The sequence below is a fragment of the Sceloporus undulatus genome, chromosome 3 (assembly GCF_019175285.1).
Source record: "Sceloporus undulatus isolate JIND9_A2432 ecotype Alabama chromosome 3, SceUnd_v1.1, whole genome shotgun sequence".
Lineage (NCBI taxonomy): Eukaryota > Metazoa > Chordata > Lepidosauria > Squamata > Phrynosomatidae > Sceloporus > Sceloporus undulatus.
This window is the reverse complement of record NC_056524.1, coordinates 228,757,172-228,783,056: the sequence shown is the minus strand read 5'-3', so window position 1 is coordinate 228,783,056 and position 25,885 is coordinate 228,757,172. Positions and strand designations below refer to the sequence as shown.

Below are 25,885 nucleotides of genomic sequence, written 5' to 3'. Positions count from 1 at the left end.
TGATACTGAGTATAGTCTATCCTTAGCAATATCGAAAAAGTTAACCAGTAACACAATCAGTTATAAGCAACTACCTTTTACCATGACCACTAGCAAAGCAGTGTCACAATACCTTTAAAACAAAAGTTGTTCAGTTCCAGATAGTAACAACAACAAAAATACTGCTACTACTTAAAAATGAGACACAAGGCACTGTTGGAAAAAGTACACATTTCAATCAATATAGGAAAAATCATTCAAAACAATCTTGGGAGCCTGCTTCTGTAAACATTGCTCACTCTATTGCTAACATTTGCAATAAGGTGAGTGTGTGTGTATGTTTCCTCAGCAAGATAAACTGGAGTACAGCTGTTAGCACCCTTGAATGTTTATCTGCAGCAGAAAAATCATATCCAGACCTCTATTAAATATTGCACAGAACTGCATGATCCACTACAGATTGCAAAAGTACTGTATAATAGTTGATCTTTAGTTGGGAAATTGTTTCCCAGAAATGCCACCAGGTCTGTGCATCTCACTGGAATCAATATTCTACAGGCCTTCAATATTTTATGCAAATGGAACAAATATTACTATTTACCAGAGAACAATGAAAGCATAACAAGTGCAAGAACAAATACCATGCTTGGGAAAGAACATTAAAATGGATTTTTTCTGGAAGTAGCTGATAGAAGCCATATTATTTTTTAATGAAAAAAGCAGCAGTGAGGATTATATCATAGTCTGAAAGGATTATTTAGTAATTGGATTCTTGCAAATACAGAGCTTCTAATCTTTCCCTCTTCAAGCTCTTCATGTCATCTTTGTCAGCAACCAATATGCTTCTTAGACATGCCTGTGATCAGGGAATTATGTTCAACATGGCCTTTTACCCTACATTCCTACATCTGACATTCTGAATCTTGAATTTTCCTGCACATAAGGTCCAAGAACAGAATCACTTTACATCAGCATAATTATCATTCTGCTCTCTCACTGAAGCTCCACATATTTCCTGAACAGCTTCTTTTGAAGGTTGTGGAAATCAGTGGTGGGGTAGAAAATTAATGACAGAATTTGTGTGACACTCTACAAAATAGACCAGTGATTTCCAAACTCTGGTTCTCCAGGTGGTTTGGGCTCCAGCTCCCAGAATCACAGACCTCTGACCAAGATGGTTGAAGCTTCTGGGAGCATAAGTCCAAAACACCTGGAGGAACAGAGTTTGTGAATCACTGCACTACGGTAAGAGACACTTTGGAGTCAAGTCATTGGCTCTTAATTGCTGGTTCTTTCAATGTCCTAGCTATTTTCCTTTTGTCTTTACTCTACAGGCCACTAGACAAGTACTACAATTATAGTACGTACTGTTATATGGCATCACTGAGATCTTATTTTCTGCAGTGAATTTTGCTGCTGTTTGGTGCCTTCAAGTCATTTGGCACCCCCAAGGCAAATCTATCAAAGTGTATTCTGAAAGCTGAGAGTATATGACTTGCCCAAGGTCACTCCATAAGGTTTCAATAGCTGAGCAGGTATTCGACCCCAGGTCCAGTCGTAGTCTAACATTCAAACCACTGCACCATACTTACAGTAGATTTAGTTAGCCAATATTGCCAGTGGATGTCAGCTAGAAACTCTCTTCAAATCAGCTTTTATCCAGAAGGATATGAGTGTTTAAATTATAGTTTTTATCATGTGTAATTACAGTACAATGAAAAACAGAATAATGTTTTTATTACTAACCATTCAACAAACAATGTAGAATAATAAGTGTATATTAGTAATATTTTAATAATATTTATCTCCTGTCTTTTTTATTAATCAAGAAACACATATCTGTTTGGCGCAATATACATATACCTATTTCCCCAACAGCTATAAAAAGAAGAATGTCAAGTTTATAGCCGTAATAGACAGTTTTATTTTCATGGTTCAACTATTCACTCATTAAGAGGAAGCTGTCACTAGAAAGCACCAGCATAATATAGTGACAACTACATGAGAGTTAGTTTTTAGATTATTTTAATCATTGTGCTTTTAATACTGGTTTTGGAAATATTTTTTAAAATAATGTTTTGATTTGTTTTTAATCCTCTTGGGGCCTTGACAAACCTGAGACAAGACAATTATTTTAATTGATACATAAAATTTTAACTATTATTTTAAATTTTAAAAATCAACTAATATTTTAATAAATAAGGTATGAAACTGGAGAATATTCAGTCCCTCACATAGTTATAATATTCACCTGGTGATATGTAATGCATCATTCTCTTGCAATCGAAACTCCTTCAAACATTTGTTGTAAAGACAGAGCGAGAAGAAGGGTAGGATAGAATTATGCTAACTTGAACTCATGGAAGAAAAAGAGAACATAAATATAAAAATAAATAGTAGAATTTGTTGACAGTCATTATTATCTTTTACTTTTGAATAGCATCTCTCAAAATGTTTTCAGCATCTTGTAAATCTTGCATTGGTTGCATTATAGTAGGCAAATATTTTTGCATTTGAAATAATGAACATTGAGGACATTGGACATAATAGTTATTGAGGACATTGGACATAATGGAAATGGACAGGTTAACTATATACTTAAAGGACAAGACAATTATAGAGAGGGATGGTATTTGGAAGCCATTAATGAGTTATTGTAAAGATAGATGGTCATAAAAAGAAATATGGAGAGAAAGAATAACCATAAGAAAATAGAGATATAGTTAAAATATGGGAAAGTAAAAAAGGAAATTGTACAGAATGGTATCTAAATGATGGAGATATGCATACAGTTGCTAAACAGAGGTAGTAGAATTGTGAAAACATTATATCAAGGAGAGAAGTTCTATGAAGAATGTGGTAGAGAGTATTGCAATCCAATGGGATAATCAGAAGACCAAGGTGAGGGAGAGGGGGAATGAGGAGGGGGAAACTGAATTGTTTGGGATAAAATGAATTTGAAATTATGAGAGGATATCATGCCAAAATAATACAGATGGATATGATGTGACATGATTTGATGCAAGATATGGAAATGATAAGAACAAATATGGCTGTATTTAAATGTGATTGGTAAGATGTATATAATAATCAAAATTACTGTGAAAAAATGAAAAAGAAATAATGAATATGAATATATGTACATTCATCAGTTTGTTAATTCTGTCATATCCTCAAAGTAGCTCTATGTGTTTCCTTAGAATATTCTTCATAACTGTTTTACTTTTTTAAGGTGGCAAAATATTTTTTGTGCAGCAGCATATAAATTTTTGTACTTAAATGCTATTTTCTTGTGCTGGTTGCTTTTAATTTGTGTTTAATGTTTAAACTGTGTACGTTTAAGCATTTTATATCCATAATAAACATGGTTATACTTCTTCATAACATGACACTTCCTTTTCACTACAGTATTGGCAACATTCAATTTGCAAGTGCAAAGCCTTTCAAGAGTACAGGTATGTTATTTCAGTTTGAGGATTCTTGAAGCTTGGCACTCATCATTCTAAGTGGTTAGTTTTCTGCCATGACTTCTGATTCTTCCATGATGTTGATTACTAATAAATGGAACTTAAATTCAATATCTCATTAACCCTTTGTTTACCTGGAGGGGAGGCATGACCCCTCAGGTGTGATGCTCAGAGAATGTGAAGGCCCATTATCACAAATATATCCATTATTACAAATATATTGAGAGTATACACCATCAACTAAGGGTCCTTAGAACTAATTAAACCTATAAAATAAGAAAACTACAAGGTGCTAGTTGGACCATAGGAAATAAAAGGCAGAAATTTATGGGGTGCGGTCATTTATCCAAGTTTTCAAATTAATTTGTTCCATACAGAGTAAGTGGGACATGCTGACAAGCTAACCATGACTTCATAAGCACATGAACTGTGTTTGCTGTAAAAGCATCCTATCATTACATGTTTTCTTTCTATTATTAATGTAGTCTTTGTTTTCTATCGTATTATTCTTGTGGGCTCTATAGAAATAACCATCAAAAAAGCTATGTACAAAATGATGAAAGCTGCAGCTTTCATTCAAAGTAATAACTTAAAATTGCTCTTGCACTAGAAATCAGTTGTCAAGGAAACTCCTAAAGAATTTCCTAAACCAATTCTTTTGCCAGTGAATAACATTGATCATTATGTGCTTTTTTCAGCTGCTATGTGATATTATTCCACCAATCAAATTTTTGCCAGAATTTAACATCAAGTGTACTGTATAGTTACTGCAAGAGGGGAAATGTCAGTCAAGCAGCTGGCCAAAGAATGTGAGGTAAGCCTCAATTCACGGTTAACAATGTGTCAACTATATTTATAGATACATTTACACCCCACTTTCAAAACTGAAAGCTTCCCTAAATGACATACTATTTAAATCATTTAAAACCAGTCATCAGTAGGAGTAAACATTAAAACCATTCCAAACAGCAAAAGTACACACATACGTAACATCTAAAAGATCTGAACAATAAAAGAACAAACATCACCTGATAATTAAAGTTAGTACCAACTGAGCCTATCTAGAGAAGGCACATCATGGAAACCTCCACTAAAAAAGAACCATCTTGGGTCATCACTCACCTAACCTCAAATGCTGCATAGAGACAGAAGTAGAGCCTCCAAAAACAATCTGAGGGTCCAGTTATCTAGTACCGCATAACTTTTGAGCCAGACTGGTACAAGCAGTTACAGAACTTTAACATTAAAGAACAGCACTTTGAACTGTTCTGAGAAATGGAAAGGAAGCCAAAACAGTTCTTTCAAGAATAAGATCAAAACATTTACTAAACAATCAAACAATTTTCAAAGTAAGACGTAAAGCCAAAACTGTAGCACAAACATAATATTATCAGACTGTGGATAATCATTATCAGGCTAAGGAACTGTGGTTGGCACACCAGCCCAGACTAGCTAAAAATGCTTTGTGCCACGGAAGCAACTTTAGCTTTCACAGAGATGGTCAGATGTAAAAGCAACCCCCAAATTATGATAGTGCAATGGCGGCACAAACATATCCTCCTCCCTTGCCATTCTATCCTTACCATCAAAAATGGTTTGACAATGAGCCCTGACGTCTATTCTACCACCAACAAGTTTTCCACTGTTCAAGTCATCATCCCAACTGTTTCAGTGTCCACAAAGAAGTCACATGGGCTGCATTCAGAAGGAAAAGCCACTCAGCATGATTGTATCCACCCTTCTAGTTATCTCTGTATAGTCCAGCCCCTGTATTTACAGGATCAATAACAGTGATTTCACTTACCTGCATCCAGGAAGAAAAGTCTCTTTTGGCATATGGAGGTCTTCCAGCATGACTCTGGTCTAACTTCCAGCAGAAATATAGTATTTGTTATTAGCCATAATTATCACTATCCACAGTAAGTCTGGGAATCTATCCCCCACAGATACAAGGATGAGACGGTATTTCAGAGTGATCAAACCGCTGACAACAGTGGCAACAAGCTTCCCCAAGAGTAAACAAGAATACATCTGGTTCTATCAGCTTCTGAATCAAGTTCTTCAACTGTAACAAATCCAGGCACAGCACTGTCATGTCCAGGCTCAGCTGCTGCTCACAGCTTCTCCCTCCAAATACTAACTCTTACTGCTCTGATCAGAGAGGAAGATAGTCAGGCAAACCTCCCATTATGTTTAGCTCTAGTTGCTGTACTCATTAATAGTTTAAGTTTGAACAGTGAAATTATGAACATTAAAATTAATTTTCCCTCCTCCTCCACAGCCCCTATCCCCTGGAAAGTGAAGCAGGATCAGAATAAAAGCAAAAGCCCATTAAAACAAAACCCTCTTTTGCTAAATGTCTTAGCAGCACATGCTCCATTATCAAAAGAACTTTCGTCTAGCTCTCTCATATGTGTAGTCCCCCCACCCAAAAAAATGAACATATTTTAATTTACTAGTAGAAATGCCCTGATTTGCATGGGTTAAAAACCTTTGAGTCCAACCTCATCCCAGTCTGCATTCAAAGAGCCTGCCTGGTGGTGCAGTAATTAAATGCCGGTACTGCAGCCATTCACAGCCACAAGGTTGTGAGTTTGATCCAAGGCAGGGCTCCAGGGTCCACTCAGCCTTGCATCCTTTCATAGGTCGCTAAAATGAGTACCGAACTTGTTGGGGGCAATTAGCTTACACATTTTAAAAGGCTTAGGAACTGCTAAAGTGCACTGATACGTGGTACAGAAATGTAATTGCTACTGCTATTTCTCTTCTTCTCTCAGGACTTTCATCTTCTCCATCCCAGCACTAACTCATCCAAAACCAGTTTTGTACACATTAAAAACTATTTAGATCTATCTGCCCGCCACCATTTCTCTTTTCTTCTGCTCTCTCTCTCTCTTTCTCCCTCCTTCCCACCACTCTTTTTTCTTTCTTTTCATATAATAATAAAATAATAAAATATTTATTTATATCCTGCCTCTTCCGTTTTGGGGATCAAGGCGGGTAACAGCGAAATTTCTACAATATACAACAATAAAAAGAACAAGCCCCACAAGACCCCGGCCCAACCCTCCCTCCCAAGTATCAAATTAAACAATAAAACATGGTTAAAAATACATAACAATACGACAAAATTAATAAACAAACCACAAATAAAAATAATAATAAAAAGAGGGGGATTCAATTGGTTCTGGACATTATCAATCGGGGAAGGCCTGCCGAAAGAGAAAGGTTTTTGTTGCCTTTTTGAAAGCCTCGAGAGAGGATAATTGGCGAATTTCATCCGGCAGGTCATTCCAAGTTTTTGGAGCGGTGACAGAGAAGGACCTCCGGGAGGTCATCGCCAGTCTGGTCTTTCTAGACTGTAAGAGGTTTTTCCTGAAGGATCGGAGTGTTCGGGAAGGACTGTATAGGAGGCGTTCCTTCAAGTAGACTGGACCCAGGCCATGTAGGGCTTTATAGGTGATAACCAACACCTTGTACTGTGCCCGGAAGCTAATAGGCAGCCAATGTAATGATTTTATAATAGGTGTAATGTGGTCGAACTAGGATTTTCCGGCGACCAGTCTGGCTGCCATGTTTTGTATCAATTGGAGCTTCCGGACATGGCACAAAGATTGCCCCATGTAGAGCACATTGCAGAAATCAAGATGAGAGGTTACTAGAGCATGTACAACCATTTCTAGGTCCCACTGCTCCAGGTAGGGGCACAGCTAGCATATCAACCAAAGCTGATAACAGGCACTCCTGGCTGTCGCATGACACAGTCTTTCAGGGGAAGTGTGACCCCATCTAGAACTGGCAAACTTATCTCCATATCCAGATTGGGGTTACCTATCACAAGTACCTCCGTTTTATTTGGATTCAGCTTAAGTCTATTTTCCCTCATCCAATCCATTACTGACTTCAGGCAGTCATTCAGGGGGGAGATGCCCTCCTTGGTCACTGAAACAGTCCGAGACATAGAGAAATAAATTTGGGTGTCATCAGCGTACTGATAACACCCCGCTCCATGTCTCCGGATGATCTCACCCATTTGCTTTCCACCCCAATGTTTATTTGGCCTTCCCTTCTCCTTAAGGCTTCCCTCCAGCTTTATCAGGCACCAAGAGTCTCTCTCTACTATTTCTCAGCTACCATACTGCAGTTTCTCCAAAGTCATATCTGTATATTATACAAATTATCTGCTCACTCTGCACATCATGATGTTATAAAATAACTGAACAGCAAAGATATACAGTACCACATATGCTAAGTACTACTATTCATAATACTGCTATTTAATAACACTGGCAGAATTAAATAATGCCTCACCATAGTGCTTTCCTGAACCCAGAATCAATTTGGTTTTATTTATTTTTTAAATGCTACTTGGTATTTATTTCTGATCACGTGCAGATGGTTTCCCACTCTGAGTTTCTTTTTGAAATGTAAACTGGCATCCAGCCCTACATATCTTTTGAGTTGTAAGTAAAATTGGATTCAATGCCTTATATCTAGTTAAGTGGATATATAATGTAGTCTAAAAGACAAACCAATTCAGGAAAGAGAGTCTACTTTCATTTTTCCTCTCATGGACGTATGCAGACTTGAACCTGGACCTCCCAAAGAAACAAAATACATTTACAAAACAGAAAACACTGCCACATCTGAAGGAGAACTGCTCTTTAGGTGATGTTTGGGGGTGTTTTTTCCTCGCCGTTTTGTAATTTAATTGCAGCTCTGCCTCAGTATATACACAAAGAGTTCTCCCACCCTTATGCTCTTAAAAGAGCGTACTATTCCAGTGTGACTCCTCTAGCAGCCTCCTGTTTGCATGCTGGGATTGGCAGTTTTAAGGAGCTGAACGTTCTCTGCCTGAGAATTCTAAATACCCCTCCTTAAAACTGCCAATCCCAGCATGCAACAGGAGGCAGCTAGAGGAGTCAACTGGAATAGTACCTCTTTAAGAGCTCGTCTGATAAACACCAAAGTCTCAGGTGTTTATGTTCACAGAGAGCCAGTGTGACATAGGGGTTTGAGTTTGGTCTGTCGGGCTTTGCAGCATCAGGTCAAGTCCCAGCTCAGCCATAAAACCCACGGGACCCTTAGTTAAGTCACACTCCTCAGATCAGGAGAAGGTAAAATCTCCTCTGAACAAATCTTGCCATGAAAACCTCATGATAGGTTCACTTGAGGGTCTCCATAAGTCGAAACAACTTGAAGGCACACACAACAACAGAAACAACATTTCACAGGACAACAGGAACTATGATGGAAAGGCAGACATACAATTTATTACAGTACTACAGATGTAGAGCATTTATATACCATTCTCATATACATGCCAGTGTGCAATGCAAATTAAAAACAGTAAGAGCAGAAAAAATGAACATGCTATGATATGGCAGGCACCTGTTACCTAATCAAGAAGCATTCCCATGGGGAGCGTCATTTGTTAGCATTTCATCACACAGCAGGCCAAATTCTGCTAAAACTATCTCATGTTTCCAATCCTGGCAGATCTTTTGGGGTGGGAGGCATTAAGAACCCTAGTTAGTCCACAATCACAAAGTCAAGCAAATCTACAGCGAGAGATGCAGCAGTCATGCTAGTCAGAGTCCAACCGAGAAGTGGTCAATCTAAGCCACAGTTGGAGGATGGGTCAAAGCTACATAGAAGCTATAAAGCTACGTATAGGAAGAAACAGAATCCTTACTGAAGAAAAGAATACGTTCTTCATACTAGATGGGCCAGTGTTGTGTAGTGGTTTGAGCACGGACTATGACTCGGGGAAACTAGCCTGTTACAGACAGCCAAAATAAAGCTGCTTCGAGTCACAAGTGGGGGTATGGTGTTTCAATGATGCATGCGTCCTAAGAGTCCAGAAGTCTCACCAAAGCCACGCTCCAGTCCTAAGACGGAGTGTGGCTTTGGTGTTGGCGTCTGGACTCTTAGGACGCATGCATCATTGAAACACCATACCTCCACTGTGACTAGAAGCAGCTTTATTTTGGCTGTCTGTAACAGGCCTAGGGTTTAAATCCCAGCTCAACCATGAAAACTCACTGGGTGAGTTCTGTAGAAATTTGCCAAGAAAACCCCATGATAGGGTCACCATAAGTCGGAAATGACTTGAAGGCACACAACAACTCATTATTATTATTATTATTATTATTATTATTATTATTATTATTAACCTTTATTTATGAAGCGCTGTAAATTTACACAGCGCTGTACATGCAATCTTTTTAGTTAGACGGTTCCCTGCCCTCGGGCTTACAATCTAAAAAGACATGACACAGAAGGAGAAGGGAGTGGTGGAGGGAAAGGGTAAGAGGTCCAGCAGTTCCTCTCTACCTCCGAGGCCTGGACCAAGGCAGATGGACTGGAGGGAGGGCTTGGCTTCATAATGGAAGGTTAATCAAAACTGTGTGTCACATAAATGCAGCCAAAGTTTACAAGGACAAAATGCCCAGTCAGGTGCATTTTATATTCATCAAATTATGTAAAAATAAAAACCTTTTTGTGCTTCTTAGAAAAAGTTCATGTAGATGATGTACCCTTTTTAAAAAGGAAATTGCATTTAAAAATATAAGCCTCCCACCTCTGTGAGAAAAACTATGTACCACTGAGTTCACAATGACAGTGTCTCTTATCACTGTAAATTAAGAAGTTATATGTTCACTGCAACTGTCTTTTTACGATACTGTACTGAAAGTGATACTTTTATGCTAAACCAGAAGTTGACAAAGTGCCTTTGGACCTCTAAGTGCAGCCTGAGGAGCACATCCAGAACCCACCAGATATCCCTTCCCTCTCAAACCCACCAGATCTGCCTCCCCTCCCCCTATTTTTAATTACTTTTTGAGATTGATTTGGAGGCATTTCCTTGCCTCCAAACCATTCCAAATCCACATAAAACGACAACAGATAACATTTCTACACCCAAGCTTCCAAAGACAGACAAAAAGAAAAAATGGCCAAAATAGCTGCCCTTCCCAGATTTGGGTGGGTTATAAACCGCCGCTTTGAGGTGGTCTGCCACCGCCGTTTGCTCCGTGCGGGAGCCGCAGCAGCCACACCGCGCGGCTCCCGCACGGACCGAAAAAGAAGCTCCAAAATGGAGCTTCTTCTTGCGGCGCCTCTGTGACGTTGCGAGGCGCCAGGGGCACATTCACGACGTCACAGATGCTGCGACATGTTCGGACGCACAGCGTCCGATACGTAAAGATGGCGCCGGCCGTGTGGAACGGCCGGTGCCATATTGTACAGACAGAGTCCGTACTAGAGCCAGGGGCGTCTAGAAGAGACGCCCCTTTTTTAAAATGGGACATCCTGTGGACGTCCCAAGTGGCAGTTTGTAACCCGCCCTAGTCTTCTTCTAATTTCTTGACTGCAGTCACCACTCCAATCAACATTTGATCCAAGGTGTGGGAATGCTTTAATTTAATTTTCTCGTTAGCTAGTATGAATTCGTAGACCTTCCATGATTATCACTTTTGTTTTCTTAATGTTCAGCAAGCCTACCTTGGCACTTTTCTCCTTGACCGTCTTCTTCAGTAACTGCTCCAGATCTTTGCTGGTTTCTGGTAGTAGTATTGTGTCGTCTGCATATCTTAGGATGTTAATGTTCCTTTCTCCAATCTTAACTCCTCTAATCTCTGAGTCTAAGCCTTTTCTGTATACAATATTTTCTGCCTACAGACTGAATAAGCAGGGTGATAGAATACAGCCTTGTCTAATCCTTTTTCCTAGTGGGAACCATTCTGCCTCTCCATATTGAGTTCTGACTGCAGCCTCTTCCCCTAAGTACAGGAAATGCATCAGGACAATCAAATGTAGTGGGACTCCCATTTCTTTGAGACTTCCACAGTAGTGTTTTGTTTTTATCTCTGAAGTCAAAGGTTTTGTTGTAGTCAATAAAACACATGTAAATATTATTTTGGAATTCTCTGGTGCACTTCATTATCCATCGCATGTTTGCAGTTTCATCCCTCAAGCCTCTTCCTTTCCTGAATCTAGCTTACATCTCTGGGACTTCTCACACCATTCATTCAGATTTGTTCGGACTTAGATGCCAGAATTGATACAATTCCAATAGATGTAAACTTGGCTCCTACTTGTCCAGTGTTGATGGATACTTTTCAGTTTGTGCATCCTGAGGATGCAGACAAGTTCTTTGACTAATTTAACAGGCCAGAAGAGGATTGGTGGAGTGGGTAAAAGAAATGATTAATGCCTCCTTACAACAATGCAGGGTCCCAACATGCTTGAAGGAGGCTTTGATAAGACCTCTTCTGAAACAAACCTTCCCTGGAATCTACTATACTGGACAACTATAGGGCAGTCTCCAACCTTCCACTTTTGGGCAAGGTTTTGGGGCCTGTGATGGCTTTTCAACTCCAGAGGTTCCTGGATGAAATGGATTATCTAGATCTGTGTCTGATAGACCACTGCTTCTCTACCTCCCCACCCACCTGCTGCTGCACAGAGAATCCTGGTGGGCAAAGCTGGGAGAGATTGAACCCCACAGCCTCATCCAACCAGGACTCTGTAACACTGGTCAGGTCAACATGTTCATCCAGGATCAAGTATAAACAGCAGCTATCTTATCATTCATTGACCCGGCACTAATCAGTGGCCTTTTCACTCTAGGAAGGTTGCTGCCATGATATTATTTGGGACAGGAGACCTCTGTAGACTGTAGTAGTTCAATTGGTTATCTGTTCCGAGTTATTTATTCTTGTCAACTGCTTTGAATGTGGCTTTCACTTCACATTCCAAAATTTAGCATTCATCTTCTCATGCATCATTTATGCTTTCACATTTTTAATACAGCTCTTCTCTATATTGTTCCCACCAGTTCTTTTGATTTCATTATGGTGTGTAATTTGTTCTTCGTCTGATCATACCGCATCCCCACCCTTGATTTAAGTCAGTTAACCAGCTACGTGACAAAATTGCTCCTGGTCAGTGTTGTCATGTGGAAATGGGACAAACGTTTTTCTAGCCAGGCATTTCATTTGTAATTTTTTTTCTTCTGTTGAGAACATTTCTTTAGAAAGCAGTTAGAGCTAAAATAAACCTATTTTATATGCTACATTGAGAAGTAGGGACATTTTGTAGCAATAAGCCAGCAGGAATTGCTAAATGGGCTGAAGTCTGTATTTGCTCTACTACACAAGTAGCAAACACTTCAGAAATATTCACTGTAGCTGAATAAACACATATGAACCCTTTAAACACTTACATTTGAAACATCTCTATATTTTTGGAAACAAATTTTCTACACTTGAAAACAGAATGGAAATTATTTGAACAACTCCACAAAAATTCAAGTTTAAAAATGAGGATGGGAAACAATTCACAGCAAAAACAGCTTTTTAAAAAAACTGGAAGGAGAGCATGACAGTAATAGCACAAGAGAGTGAAGCAATATTTGAGTAGCTTCTCATTACACAATCATTTATATGGATGAAGGTCAACAATCCACACATGTGACAGAAGTGAGTATCAACAAAGATATAAAATACAGCACTATATATAAATGATCTCATAAAGAGGAAGAGGGACAAAAAAACAGAAAATGTGGCGGCACCTTTAAGACTAAGAATTTGCTGCATCCGAAAGTTCTTGCAAAAATAAAATGCAGCTAGTCTTAAAAATACTGCTACATTCCTTTTTCTGTCTTTTCCTCCCTCCTCCTATTTTCTCTTAAAGCTGCAAGAGACTAGCACACTACTTCTTTGAAAAGTTTTCAGTTATCAAAAGACTATGATAAAACATAATGGGTTTTCAAAGAAAGAACAAAACCTGTTGTGATTAGTTTATTCTTTCATATGACTTAATTCTCACAATGGCCCGTTACAGACGGGCTCTTGAGGTGCCCCCATCACGTGCTAGGGGTTGGCCTGGGACCCAGTGTCCACACCGCCCTATACACACAGGCGCCGCCATTATTACGTGCCGGATGCATAGCGTCCGCACGTCGCGCAGCGCTTATGATGTCGCGAGTGCGCCACTGGTGCCTTACGGCATCATAACCACGCCGCGGGAAGAAGCGCCATTTTGGGGGTTCTTTTTTGCTCCGTGTGGGAGCCGCACGGTTTGGCTGCTGCGGCTCCCTCGCGGAGCAACCAGCAGCGCCGGCAGACTGCCGCTTTTAGGCGGTCTGTAACGCGCCAATATGTTTTATGTCTCACAATATACAGCTTGAGTCTCACTTATCCAGAATTCTGAAATCCAAAATAGTCTTTAAAAACCCTATTTCTATTTTAATTTTTTTTATTTAATAAAAATTAATAAAAACAAAAACAAAAACTATTTCATGGGTGGTTTAGAAAGTGACACTTTCACTTTTCCAGTTCAGTGTACACAAACTGTGTTTACTGTACAAAATTATTTAAAATATTGTACAGTGGTACCTCGGGTTACGAAATTAATTCGTTCCGCGGCTAATTTCGTAACCCGAAAAACCTTCGTAACCTGAATTGCCATAGGCGCTAATGGAAAAAAATAGCTCTCTGCTGCCCTCCGGTGGCGAAATAGCGCCGAGGTTTTTTCGTAACCCGAAAAAACCTTCGTAAGCCGAAACAATAAATCCCTATGGGATTTTTTCGTATCCCGAAAAATTCGTAAGCTGGGTAATTCGTATCCCGGGGTACCACTGTATAGCATTCATTACCTTCAAGCTATGTGTATAAAGTATATAGGAAACATAAATGAATTTTGTGTTTAGATTTCTGTCCCATCCCCAAGATTATCTCATGGGTATTTAAAAAAAAATTAAATCCAAAATCCTTTTGATTCTAAGCATTTTGGATAACACACACTCAACCTATGATTCTATGAATGAATTTAATTATAAATTTATTTTCCTGAATCAAATTTCATATAGGTCCAGAACACATTTGTTGAAATAATCCCGTTTGAGACTGCTTTAACTGTCCTGACTCAATAAAACAGACAAGGGTTTTCAAAGAAAGACAGAAAAACCTGTTGTGATTGCTTTATTCTTTCATATGATTTATTCCAATTCTCACAACTGAATTGAATAGGAATTTGTTGTGTCCTAGTCCAACACTTATCCTTAATTGCTCTGTTTAGGTCAGGAGTAGGCAACCTTTTTGTGCCGGGGGGCGGGTTGCCGTCCCTCAGACAACTGGGGGGCCGAAGCCGGCCGCGCGGCCTTATATAGGCCCCGGCTCCACCCCAGGTCACCTGATCCAGGAGACTCCTCCTCCCCGGCAGCTGACCAATGAGCTGCCCTGGAGGACCGGAACTCCCGGATCATAGAGCCCGGCCCCTAGAGCGTCGCAGGGCGGAAGCGACTCCACTTCTGCCCCGCGCACCAATAAGGGGCCGGGGCAAGCCCCAGATGCCTCTGGGGCTTGTAGTTTGTCACCGCTTCTAGCGGCAAAGCGGCCTGCCCGTCCAGCCGGGCGGCCGCTTTTTGCCTCATATGCCACTGACAAATAACCACAGGAAACCAAGCTGGAGGAAAGGCCACAACTTTATTAATAGCAAACAATTGGTAGGGTTGGCACCAAGCATGAGGTCAGGATCTGCGAAATCAAACAACCCCATGTTTGTCTGATTAGCGAAAACCTGGTATCCACCAGGCATTGGGATGACCTAATCACCACTATCATTGTTACAGCAGACCTTTCAGCAATAAATGCACCAAAAATACACAGAAATGCACTTTGGAAAGTCACACTGTCTCACCTTCAGAAAGAGTGAGTGCATGTCTGAGAAACTGACTGATATCATCATCATCATCATCATCATCATCACCACCACCACCACCACCATCACCACCACCACCACCACTATCATTGTTACAGCAGACCTTTGTTACAGCACTTTGGAAAGTCACACTGTCTCACCTTCAGAAATAATAAAAATAATGAAATAAAATAAAAAGCAATAATGAAAATAATGAAATGAAATAAAAAGCAATAATGAAAATAATGAAATGAAATAAAAAGCAATAATAAAAATAATGAAATAAAAAACAAAAATAAGTATTGCATATTTTTAAAAAATTAATTAAAAAAAACCAAGGCAGACCTGAAATGACTCACCTTTCCACCTCCTCCTCCTCTTTTTCATCCTCCTTTTTCTCATCCTCCTCCTCCTCCTCATCCTCAAATAAGGGAGAGGCCTGGGGCCGCAAGAGCCCTGGGGGGGAGCCCGCGGAGGCGGCAGGCCGCCTCCTCGCCTCCTCCGCGCGCTTCTCCTCAGCCTCAGCGGAGCCAGGGCCCCACGGAGGCTGAGGAGGAAGCCAGCGGCCCTGCACGCTTCTCCTCGGCCTCAACGGAGCCAGGGCCCCACGGAGGCCAAGGAGGAAGCCAGCAGCTCCGCGCGCTTCTTCTCGGCCTCCGTGGAGGGCGGGGGGAGGGAGCAGGCCTCTGGCAATCGCGCCAATCGGCGCATTCGTCGGCAGCCCCAGAGCCTCTCCCTGTCCGGGATTGCTGCCAGCAATCTCTGACTTATGCTGATAACCAAGCCTTCAGCCAACACGTGTAAGCAAAACAAACCTTGTGGAGAAGCAGTCTAAGAGCAAGCCAAGGAAACAAGCCGGTGTCGGGGTTACAGAAAGTCAAGCATACCGAAAGACGAGGCGGAGTCAGGAAGCCGGAAAGCAGCATGGTCAAAACAGTCCGAGGTCACAATAGCCAAGAGATAACAAAGGTCCGGTCCGAGGTCAAGATAACAAAGTAGCAAGGTAACAAGATGTCAGGAGCTAGAGCGACAGCAATCACACCAAGGGCTCATGAAATAAACTCTAGCAACAAACTCAAGCCTCTCTCCCACTTAAATCAGGGAAACTCTCCCTCGAGCCACCTGATTTGCTAATTGTCTTTCTGCAATCCTTCTGGATCTGCGCCTGCAAGCACTCTCGGCCCATCTCTCTTGATAAGAAGGCACCTGCAGGCAAGCCTCGTCTCCAGAGTCACCACTAGGCTGTGGCACCATAGGAGGCCTCTCCTCAGCACTAGGACCTGGTTGGACCTCCTGCTCTGGGGCTGGGGAAGCACAGCTGGGACCTAGAAGAGTAGAACACCTGGTGTAGCCTCAATCAGCCCTTAAATAAAATAATAAATAAAAATTTTATTTATATTTATACGCCGCCCTTCCTCCGATCAGGGCGGCTTACAACATATTTAAAAATACAGACAGTTACAATAAAAACACATTAAAAGCAAACCAACAATAAAGCCCCAAAGCCCAACCTCTTGGCCACGAAAGAGAGGAGGGAGGCCCACAGGATATTTACTCGGGGAATGCCTGTTGGAATAGGAAGGTTTTAAGGTCCTTCCTAAATTGGGCCAGGGTAGTGGACGAGCGGAGGAGGCTCCTCCTCATCCTCCAAGAGCTCATCTTGGCTGGCCATGACACTCCCCCCGCCCTGTGGGAAGGCCGAGGCCTCCCCAGAGGGCGGGGGGAGCAGGCCACCGGTGGCAATCGGTGGCAGGGCCAGCCTGGGGCTGGTCCCATGGTCTCCGCGGGCCGGATCCAGCCCGCGGGCCGTAGGTTGCCAACCCCTGGTTTAGGTCCTGTAGTTTCAGGCTCATGGCCTCCTTAATTGAGTCTAGCCATTTGGCAGGCAGTCTTCCTCTTTTTCAACTACCTTCTACATTTTCTAGCTTTATTGTGTTTTCTAATGAGTCATGCCTTCTCATGTTGTGGCCAAAGTATTACAGCCTCAGTTTTGTCACCTTGGCTTCCAGGGGGAAGTCAGGCTTGATCTGTTATAGGACCCATTTGTTTTGTTTTTATGACCGCCCACAGTATGCTCATTCAGCATTCTTCTCCAACACTACATCTCAAATGAATTAATCTCCTTTTTATTCATTTTCTTTAGTGTCCAGCTCTTACATTTGTATATGGTCACAGGGAATACAGTAGATTGAATGCTTCGAACTTTAGTGCTTTGTTGAATATCTTTACTCTTTAGGATCTTGTCTAGTTCCTTTAATTGTGCCCTTCCCTTTCCTAGTCTTCTTATTTCTCGACTGCAGTCTCCCTTCTGATCAATGTTTGATCCAAGGTATGGAAAATCTTTAACTACAGCACGCCCGCATCATACCGGGCGCGCTTTATGCAGCTTGAGCATACACACTCAAGCCACGGGGCACGCACAGGGGCAGAAGGGGCGGCGCGTCCCATTCAATTGAATGGGCACGCGCGCCCGTTGCGCCCCATGCGCCGCCGCACCGCCGCGCACAAGCCCCATTGTTTCCAATGGGGCTTGAGCATAGGCGGAATTCGCCTTACGTGGAGGGATCCAGAACGGATCCCTCCGTAAGGCGAGGACCCACTGTATTTCAATTTTCCTTGCCAATTGGGAACCATTCTGTTTCTCTATACTGTATTCTGTTCTAACAGTGGCCTCTTGTCCTAAGTAAAGTTTTCTCATCAGGACTATCAAATGCAATAGCACTCCCATGTCTTTAAGAGCCCTGGTGGAGCAGTGGTTAAATACCTGTACTGCAGCCATTCACTCACAAATCATAAGACTGCAAGTTCAATACCAGCCCAGGGGCTCAAGCTCGACTCAGGCTTGCATCCTTCTGAGGTTGCTAAAATGAGTACCCAGCTTGTTGGGGGCAATTAGCTTACACTTTGTAAGTGTAAGGGAGTGCTTAGTGCACTGATAAGCAGTATAGAAATGTACTTGCTACTTGCTATTGCTATTTAAGAGTGTTCCATAGATTTTTATGATCTATGCAGCCAAAGGCTTTGCTATAGTCTATAAAACATATGCTGATTTTCTTTTGAAATTCCTTGGTACCCTCCACTAGCAATCATAGGTTTTCAATCTGGTCCTTAGTGCCTCTTCCTTTCCTGAAGCCCACTTGTTCCCTTGCTCTTCTGTGATATCTCTCTCCATATATGGTTGGTGTTTGTGTTGCAGAATTCTAAGCATAATTTTGCTCAAGTGGGAAATTAATGCTATGGTCCTATAGCTGCTGCAGTCTTGTGTCTCCTTTTTTGTGGATGGGGATGTATATTGATCATTTCCAGTCTGTTGGCCACCATTTTGTTTGCCATATTTGTTGGCATTTTTAGTTAACACTACTTGATTCTTTCTGTGTGGATTGTAGCAGTTCAAAGGGAGTATCATCTGTACCTGGTGATTAATTCTTCCCAATTCTTCCCCTAATTCTGGACAATGCAGGACGAATGAATACAGCACAGTTTACAGTTGCACAACCATTTGCACAATTAGCAGCTAGCTTAGAGACCACTGTTGTGCAAGAACTGTTAACGGTATCCCTGTGAAAATGTTCTATATTACATTAGTATAACAGTATCACAATGCACACAAACTAATTAGAATTAAGATGTGATATGATGCTGTGCACTAGTTGTGAAAGTCAGCTATTTTGAAAGGTGATTAAACCTAACAAGATTTTGCTTGTCACCCCACTCATGCTACCAATTCTGTCTGCTCTAATCCTCTTTTGATAAATATCAAAACAGGACATGAGTGGTAAAGCTTGGTCTACACATGGAATGGAGGAGGAAATTAGGTGACAGAATTGATTGTCACACCTCAGATACAGGTGGGAAATTCAAATGTTCCTCTATGCCCGCAGGAAAAAGTGTTACTTTCTAAAAAGAAAAGAAAAGAAAAGAAAACTAGCAATGCTGAACAGAAGATACATAACCCAGGCTTTTCCTTGCTTGGCTGAGTTTCTATTTGTAGGGTGCTTTCAAGTGCTACAGGCCATTGTGCTAACTTTCAGCTCCATGTATAGATCAGACAAGAATGAGGCGGTATAATCTGAGTGCCACTTCAAATTACAAGTACTGTAGAAGAATTGCATTTTTAGATGTTAGCTCACAGAATTCCCAATACACAGAAAACTAATACATAATCAGAATAAGCACTACGACAGTTCTCTCCCTCAAGTGAAAATTTACCATATTCAGGAAGTGCTCTACATTCAAAATCTAGCACATCTAATTGTGGTGACCACCACTATTAACCAGCATGAGGTGGCTGTCCCAGGGCTCCAGACCCTAGGTGACATGAAAGGGCAGCAATTTACTACTAACTTAATTGATGGCTACTGCTCTTTACTGTCAGGAATCGAGAATGCTTGTGTGATTTTCTGTCAAAATTATTTTGCCTAACTGAGTACAATGTATCTTGAGTGGTCAAGGGACAGCATTTAATGTTCTGCTTCAAGCAACAAAATGTCTTGAGCTTGCCTAGACTGGCATACACCAAGATACTATCATATCAACCAGCAGAAGTGTGTAGAATGCTTCCAGGAGTACTACTAGGTAGCATGTGTTACTCCACAACCAGCAGAAACATTTTTATCAATTGCGATACTTTTCCACCCCTTCATTACAGTGGGTCTTTGTTATCCACTGGGGTTTAGTTCCAGAACCCCCTACGGATAACAAAATCCATGGATGCTCAAGTCCCATTACAAATAAAGGAAAAGGAAAATGGTGTGTCTAATATAAAATGGAAAATCAAGGTTTGCTATTTGGAATTTATACTTTTTAAAAATATTTTCAAGCCATGGATGCTTGAATCTGTGGATAAAAAATCCGTGGATAAGGAAGGCCGACTGTATTACCATCCTCTTACTCCATTGATTTCTTCTACTGCTTCTTGCACAGAAAACTAATATTTTGAATAGTGAAGCAAAGCTTTAGTCTAAAAGCATCTGTCTGGCTACAGAAAAGCAAATATAATAACAATTCAATCTTTTCCAACAAAAAATTACCATATAATTGCATTTTGAATGAACTATGTACTGTACATACATTTGTATGTACAGCGCTGTGTAAATTTACAGTGCTTTATAAATAAAGGTTAATAATAATAATAATAATAATAACAACAACAACAACTAGCAAAGAATTCAAGTGTACACCCTCACAAAAGCCTCTATAAACCAAAGTCAAGCTGATACAATTGAGGTATAAGTCACAGCGGATAGGAATTGTGACTTGTAAGTGGATCTCTGGCTGATTCAAGGATTGTGGGAGCTTTAAAGACTATTACAGAATCCCCTGGCAAAGAGAAAATGCATTAAACTCTATTGTGCTTTTTGGTGGTGAACTTGGTTCTGCATTTGCTTTGTTCCCTCAGGGAAGGGAGAGGATTTTAGACTGCAAGGTTACCACAAGTGACTGTTTCCCAACTAACAATATTTTAGACTTCATTAACTAAGAAGAGGCAACATAAACTCCTACACTCCGCACCTGGATCATCTCCCCCTCTTTTCACAAAGATGTGCCCCAGATGGTGCCTACTCATCTTCTGCAAGCTCAGTAGAACACAAAATAATAATCGTTCAGGTGAAAGAAACAAATGGAATGAGCTGACAGAAGCTATAAGCACTGCACAGCCAAGCTGAGTGATGGGAAATATTCATATTATAAAGACCCAAAGAAGCCTGTCCCATTTAAGGCTCTCATCCCTAATGCTCCATCCCAATCAGATACTGATCCCCAAGTCTGAAGCCACACCAGCAAGATTATGAGGACGCCATACCAAGTAACACAATCACAAAGGGCACATCAGCATTACAAGACAAGGCATCTAAATGCTACACAGAGAAGGTAAGCCATTCCTCCACCAATTTATAACATTTCTGGACACTATTAGAGAAACTGATATCTAACATTGCAATCCTAGACCTGTCTATTCAGCAGTTAGTCCCACTGAGCTTCATCTAACTAGATGAAGTGGATATAGGATTGTTGTGTGCCTTCAAGTCATTTCCATCTTATGGTGACCCTATGATGAACCTATGATGGGCTTTTCTTGGTAAGATTTGCCCAGAGGGGCTTTGACTTCTTCTGGGGCTGAGAATGTGTGACTTGCCCAAGGTCATCCAATAAGGTTTCTATGGACAAGCAGGGATTCAAACCCTGGTAGACAGAGCCATAGCCCAATGTTCAAACCACTACACCATGCTGGCTCTCGGACACAGAGGATTACAGCCCAAATATCGGCCCCAGGAATGCCAGAGGAAATGGGTCGGAGAGAGATCAAAAGAAAACAAAGAGTTTTGCACCATGATGGCTTGTTCAGGCAATACACAGAGGGAAACACACAAATAATCTTTCTTGTTATGTCCATCCTGCCAACATGCCCTGGACAAAAGATGCATAGATTCAAAACTGTCATCAGAACTGTGGTTTGGGGTGGAATAAGCGTTGTTCATAAGTCCTCCCTCCATCCCACCTTTTCCACCAAAAAAGAAAATAAAAATAGGAAGAAGTCCTGGACAAGAAGCAGGAGGGGAAAGAGTCAGAGAGGAATCCTAGAACTAGAAGAGACACCAAGAGCTATCCCATCCAGTCCCATTCTGCCATGCACACACCATCAAAGCTCTCCCAACAAATGGAAATGATAAAGAGGAAGCGATCCCAGACAAGGAGCAGGAGGGAAAAGACTCAGAGAGAAATCACAGAATCCTAGCATTGGAAGAACCCCCCCCCCATCCAGTCCAACCCCTGCCAAACAAGAAGGCACAATCAAAACACTCCTGTCAAATAAAATGAAAACCTGAAAGAGATCCTAGACAAGAAGCAGGAGAGGAAAGTATCAGAGAGGAATCACAGAGCTGGAAAAGAGCCCTCTCCCTCTGCAGGGCCATCCAGTTCAAACCCCTGCTATGCAGGATGAAGCAACCAAAGCACTCCCAACAAATGAAATGAAAAACAGAAAGAGAGCCTAGACAAGAAGCAGGAAGGGGAAAGGGTCAGAGAGGAATCACAGAATCATCACACAAAGGAAAACTGGAAGTTTAAATGGGGTTTATCCCATGAAAATCGTGCAATTACTATTAAATATCAATTAAGATTTTCACAGCCCGGAAATAACCAGGCAATAAACAGCAACAAAGCATTCACGGGATTTTGTCATGAACAATTTGTTGCTATTTATTGCCTGGTTATTCACGGGTTAATGGCACTTTAATCACTTTTCAACAGTGACATTGTTGTGTGAAAACCTTTATCGCGATGGTACACTTTTCACGGGATATATTCCTGGGATAATGTCCGTTTAATCACGATGTCGTGTGAAAACCTCAATCGCGAATGCGTGCTTTTCATGGGATAATCCCCGTTTATACTTCCAATTGTCCGTGTGATAAAAAGTCCCTGGAGTTGGAAGAGACCCCCATCCAGTCCAACCCCTTGACACAATCAAAGCACTCCCGACAAATAGAGCGAAAAACTGGTCCTAGGCAAGACGCGGGAGGGGAAAAGTATCGGAGGGGAATCACAAGAGTTGGAAGAGATCCCCAAGGGCCATCCAGTCCAACCCTGTTCTGCCCGGCAGGAGGACGCAAATCAAAAGTACTCCTGACAGATGGCCATCCAGCCTCTGTTTAAAAAGAGAAGAAAGAAAGAAGTCAGGGGAGAGGAGAAGAAACTGAGACAGCTGAGGAGCGGAGGCTTCCCCTCAGAATGCAAAGCACCAGCGTTTCTTTCCTCCAACATCTTCCCTCCAAAACGAAACCCGGCGTCTCTTTTGGAGGAAAGGATGAGAAGGGAGGCACTGTCCTGGTTCTTCATGGAGGGAGAGGAGAAGCCAGTGCCAAGCAGGCATCAAAGTCAGGGAAGAGAAATGTGAGCAGAGGTCATCTTCCTAATCCAGGACATGGTCCTCCATTTCAAGCTTCTCTCCAGGAGGAAGCCCAAAATGACCTCCATTTTGAGCATGGCTAAGAAGCATGGATTTATATTGATAAGAGTGCTTTTAGCTCAGGCTGACCAGAGGTCCTCCTTTTTCTAGGACATGTCCTCCATTTCAGTCTTCTCTGCAGGAGGAGTCCCAAAAGGTCCTCCATTTTCAGTATGGCCAAGAGGTGTGGATTTAGTCAGTTCAGGCTGACCAGAGGTCCTCCTTTTCTAGGACATGTCCTCCATTTCAGCCTTCAGGAAGAATCCAAAAATGTCCTCCATTTTGAGCCTGGCGAAGAGGCACGAATTTACATTTCTGGGAGTGTTTTTAGCTCAGGGTGAGGTGACCAGAGGTCCTCCTTTTTCTAGGACATGTCCTCCATTCCAACCATCTGTCCAGGAGGAATCCCAAAATGTCCTCCATTGTGAGGATGGCTAAGAAGCATGGATCTACATTTATACGTTTTGAGCTCAGGCTGACCAGAGGTCCTCCTTTTTCTAGGACACGTCCTCCATTTCAACCTTCTCTCCAGGAGGAATCCCCCAAAGGTCCTCCATTTTCAGCATGGTCAAGAAGTACGAATTTACACATCTAGGAGTGTTTTTTAGCTCAGGCTGACCAGAGGTCCTCCTTTTCCTACATTCCAACCACCTCCCCAGGAGGAATCCTCACAACGTCCTCCATTTTGAGCAGGACTGAGAAGCACGGATTTATACTGATATGAGTGTGTTCAGCTCAGGGTGGCCAGAGGTCCTCCTTTTCCCCACGTCCTCCACTCCAACCTTCTCTCTTCCAACCTCGCTCAGCTCTGAGCCCCACAACAAAGCCCAACTCCCAGAATTCCACAGCCTTGAGCCAGAAAAGAGTTAAAGCGGTGCCAAACCGGGTTATTGCTCCAGTGTGGATGCAGCCTAAGACACTCACCCCTCAAATGCACGCACACAAACATACATACATACATATACATACACTCACCCCTCCAAAGGCTGCTTCGGAACTCCTTTGAAGGAGCTCCTCTCTCGCCGACTCGCTTCTATCTCGCTGGTGTTGTGTGTGTTTTCTTTTTTTTAACCTCCTTTAAACTCCGCCCCTTCTTCCTTTTCATTGGCCGCCTCCGAAGGTTCCATTCCCACACCTTCCCGGCAGCGCCCTCTACCGCCACATCGGGTGAATTGCAAGACAAAATGCGCCTGCGCACTTTGCTGCCGCTTCTCTCTCTCTCTCTCTCTCTCTCTCTCTGTTTAAGGGAAGGGTGTCGCGCGCTCGCTTTGCTCAGCTCCCTACCTCCGCGCGCGGGCACGCGGGCACACGCACACACACACAAGGCGCCAACGGTTCGTCCTGGCTCGCGCAGAGGGTGGGGGGCGGGGCGAGGCGAGGGAAATGGATGACGTAGTTATGAGGGGAAACAAAATGGGCGCCTTTATTAAAAGAAACACATAGGGAGCCAGAAAGAAAGTGGATAATAGCCAGGCTTATTTAAAAATAATAATAAAAATAAAAACACTTCCCAATCCAGTATGTTGTTTGCTGAGTCCACAGAAAATAATCCCACTTCCTGACACTACTTTTAACTGTTTTATGGCTCCATGCTATGGAATTCTGGGATTTGTAGTTTTGGTCAGACATTTAGTCTTCTCTACATACAGAGATCTTTTAGCACCTTAAAAACAAAACAACAACAAAACCACTTTCCAATCCAGTATGTTGTTGGCTGAGTCTACAGAAAATAATCCTAGTTTCTGACACTACTTTTCATGGCTCCACGCTATGGAATTCTGGGACTTGTAGTTTTGTGAGATATTTAGCCTTCCCTGCATAAAGAGATCTTGTAGGACCTTTTGAGACTAACTGCAAGAAAGAGGTTGGCAGCATGAGCTGTCCTAGACTTCACTCTACTTCCTCAGATGCATTTGGTAGATCGGCACCACTTCCTCAGATGCACCAAATGCATCTGAGGAAGTAGGCTGAAGTCTTTGAAAGCTCATGCTGCCAACTTCTTTCAGTTAGTCCCAAAAGGTGCTTCAAGATCTCTCTGTACTGATTCTACAGACTAACGGCTATAACTCTTAATTTAGCCTCCTCTGGAGTTTATCACACAGGAGGGGTCCCGTGCAGAAATGGGATTTAAAACCCAAAAATAACACCCAAAAGACGCGCAAAAGCGGAGTTGATTTCAAGACACGTTGGGGTTAATGAGCATTAATATGACATTAACCTGGACAGAAAGTTGGGGGGGGGGGCACTTGCTTTTTGTTTTCGGGATTTTCCGAACGTAAAAAGAATTGTGTTTTGTCAACTTTCTGTCCGGGTCAATGTCGTGTTAATGCATTTTAACATCAACGTCGTCTGAAAATCAATTGCACATTTGCATGTCTTTTCTAGTTTCTGTCCAGGTTAATGTTGTGCTACATTTGGATATCGTCTGATAATCATTCTGCTTTTGCAGGGTTTTTTCAGTTGAAATCCCGTTTTCCCTCCCATGTGATAAACTCCTAGGTCAGAGTGCTTTAGTGCCTCACCAAACAACTCTCAGGATCCCCCAGGATGGAGCATCCTCTGCTAGAGAGAGTTCTGGTGCCACAACAGACTCCGATTCCTAGGATTACATAACATAGAGCCCTGGCAGTTAAAAGTGTTATTGAAGTGGGTTATTTCTGCAGTGCGGGTGCAGCTGTTGTCACATTCTCTCAGCCTCAGGGGAAGGCAAGGGCAAACCTCCTCTGAACAAAATCTTGCCAAGAAAACCTCACAATAGGTTCACCTGAGGGTCCCCATGAGTCAG

At 42.0% G+C, this 25,885-nt stretch overlaps 1 protein-coding gene across 1 annotated transcript in view; it reads right to left on the bottom strand.

Moving 5' to 3' along the window:
* Nucleotides 1-24,156, bottom strand: part of PXYLP1 (2-phosphoxylose phosphatase 1) — a 79,992-nt gene extending 55,836 nt beyond the window's left edge. The window contains exon 1 of the mRNA XM_042459596.1: nt 24,076-24,156. The gene's annotated coding sequence lies outside the window, so the exon portion shown is untranslated. The remainder of the gene's footprint in view (nt 1-24,075) is intronic.
* Between the last annotated feature and the right edge of the window lie 1,729 nt (nt 24,157-25,885).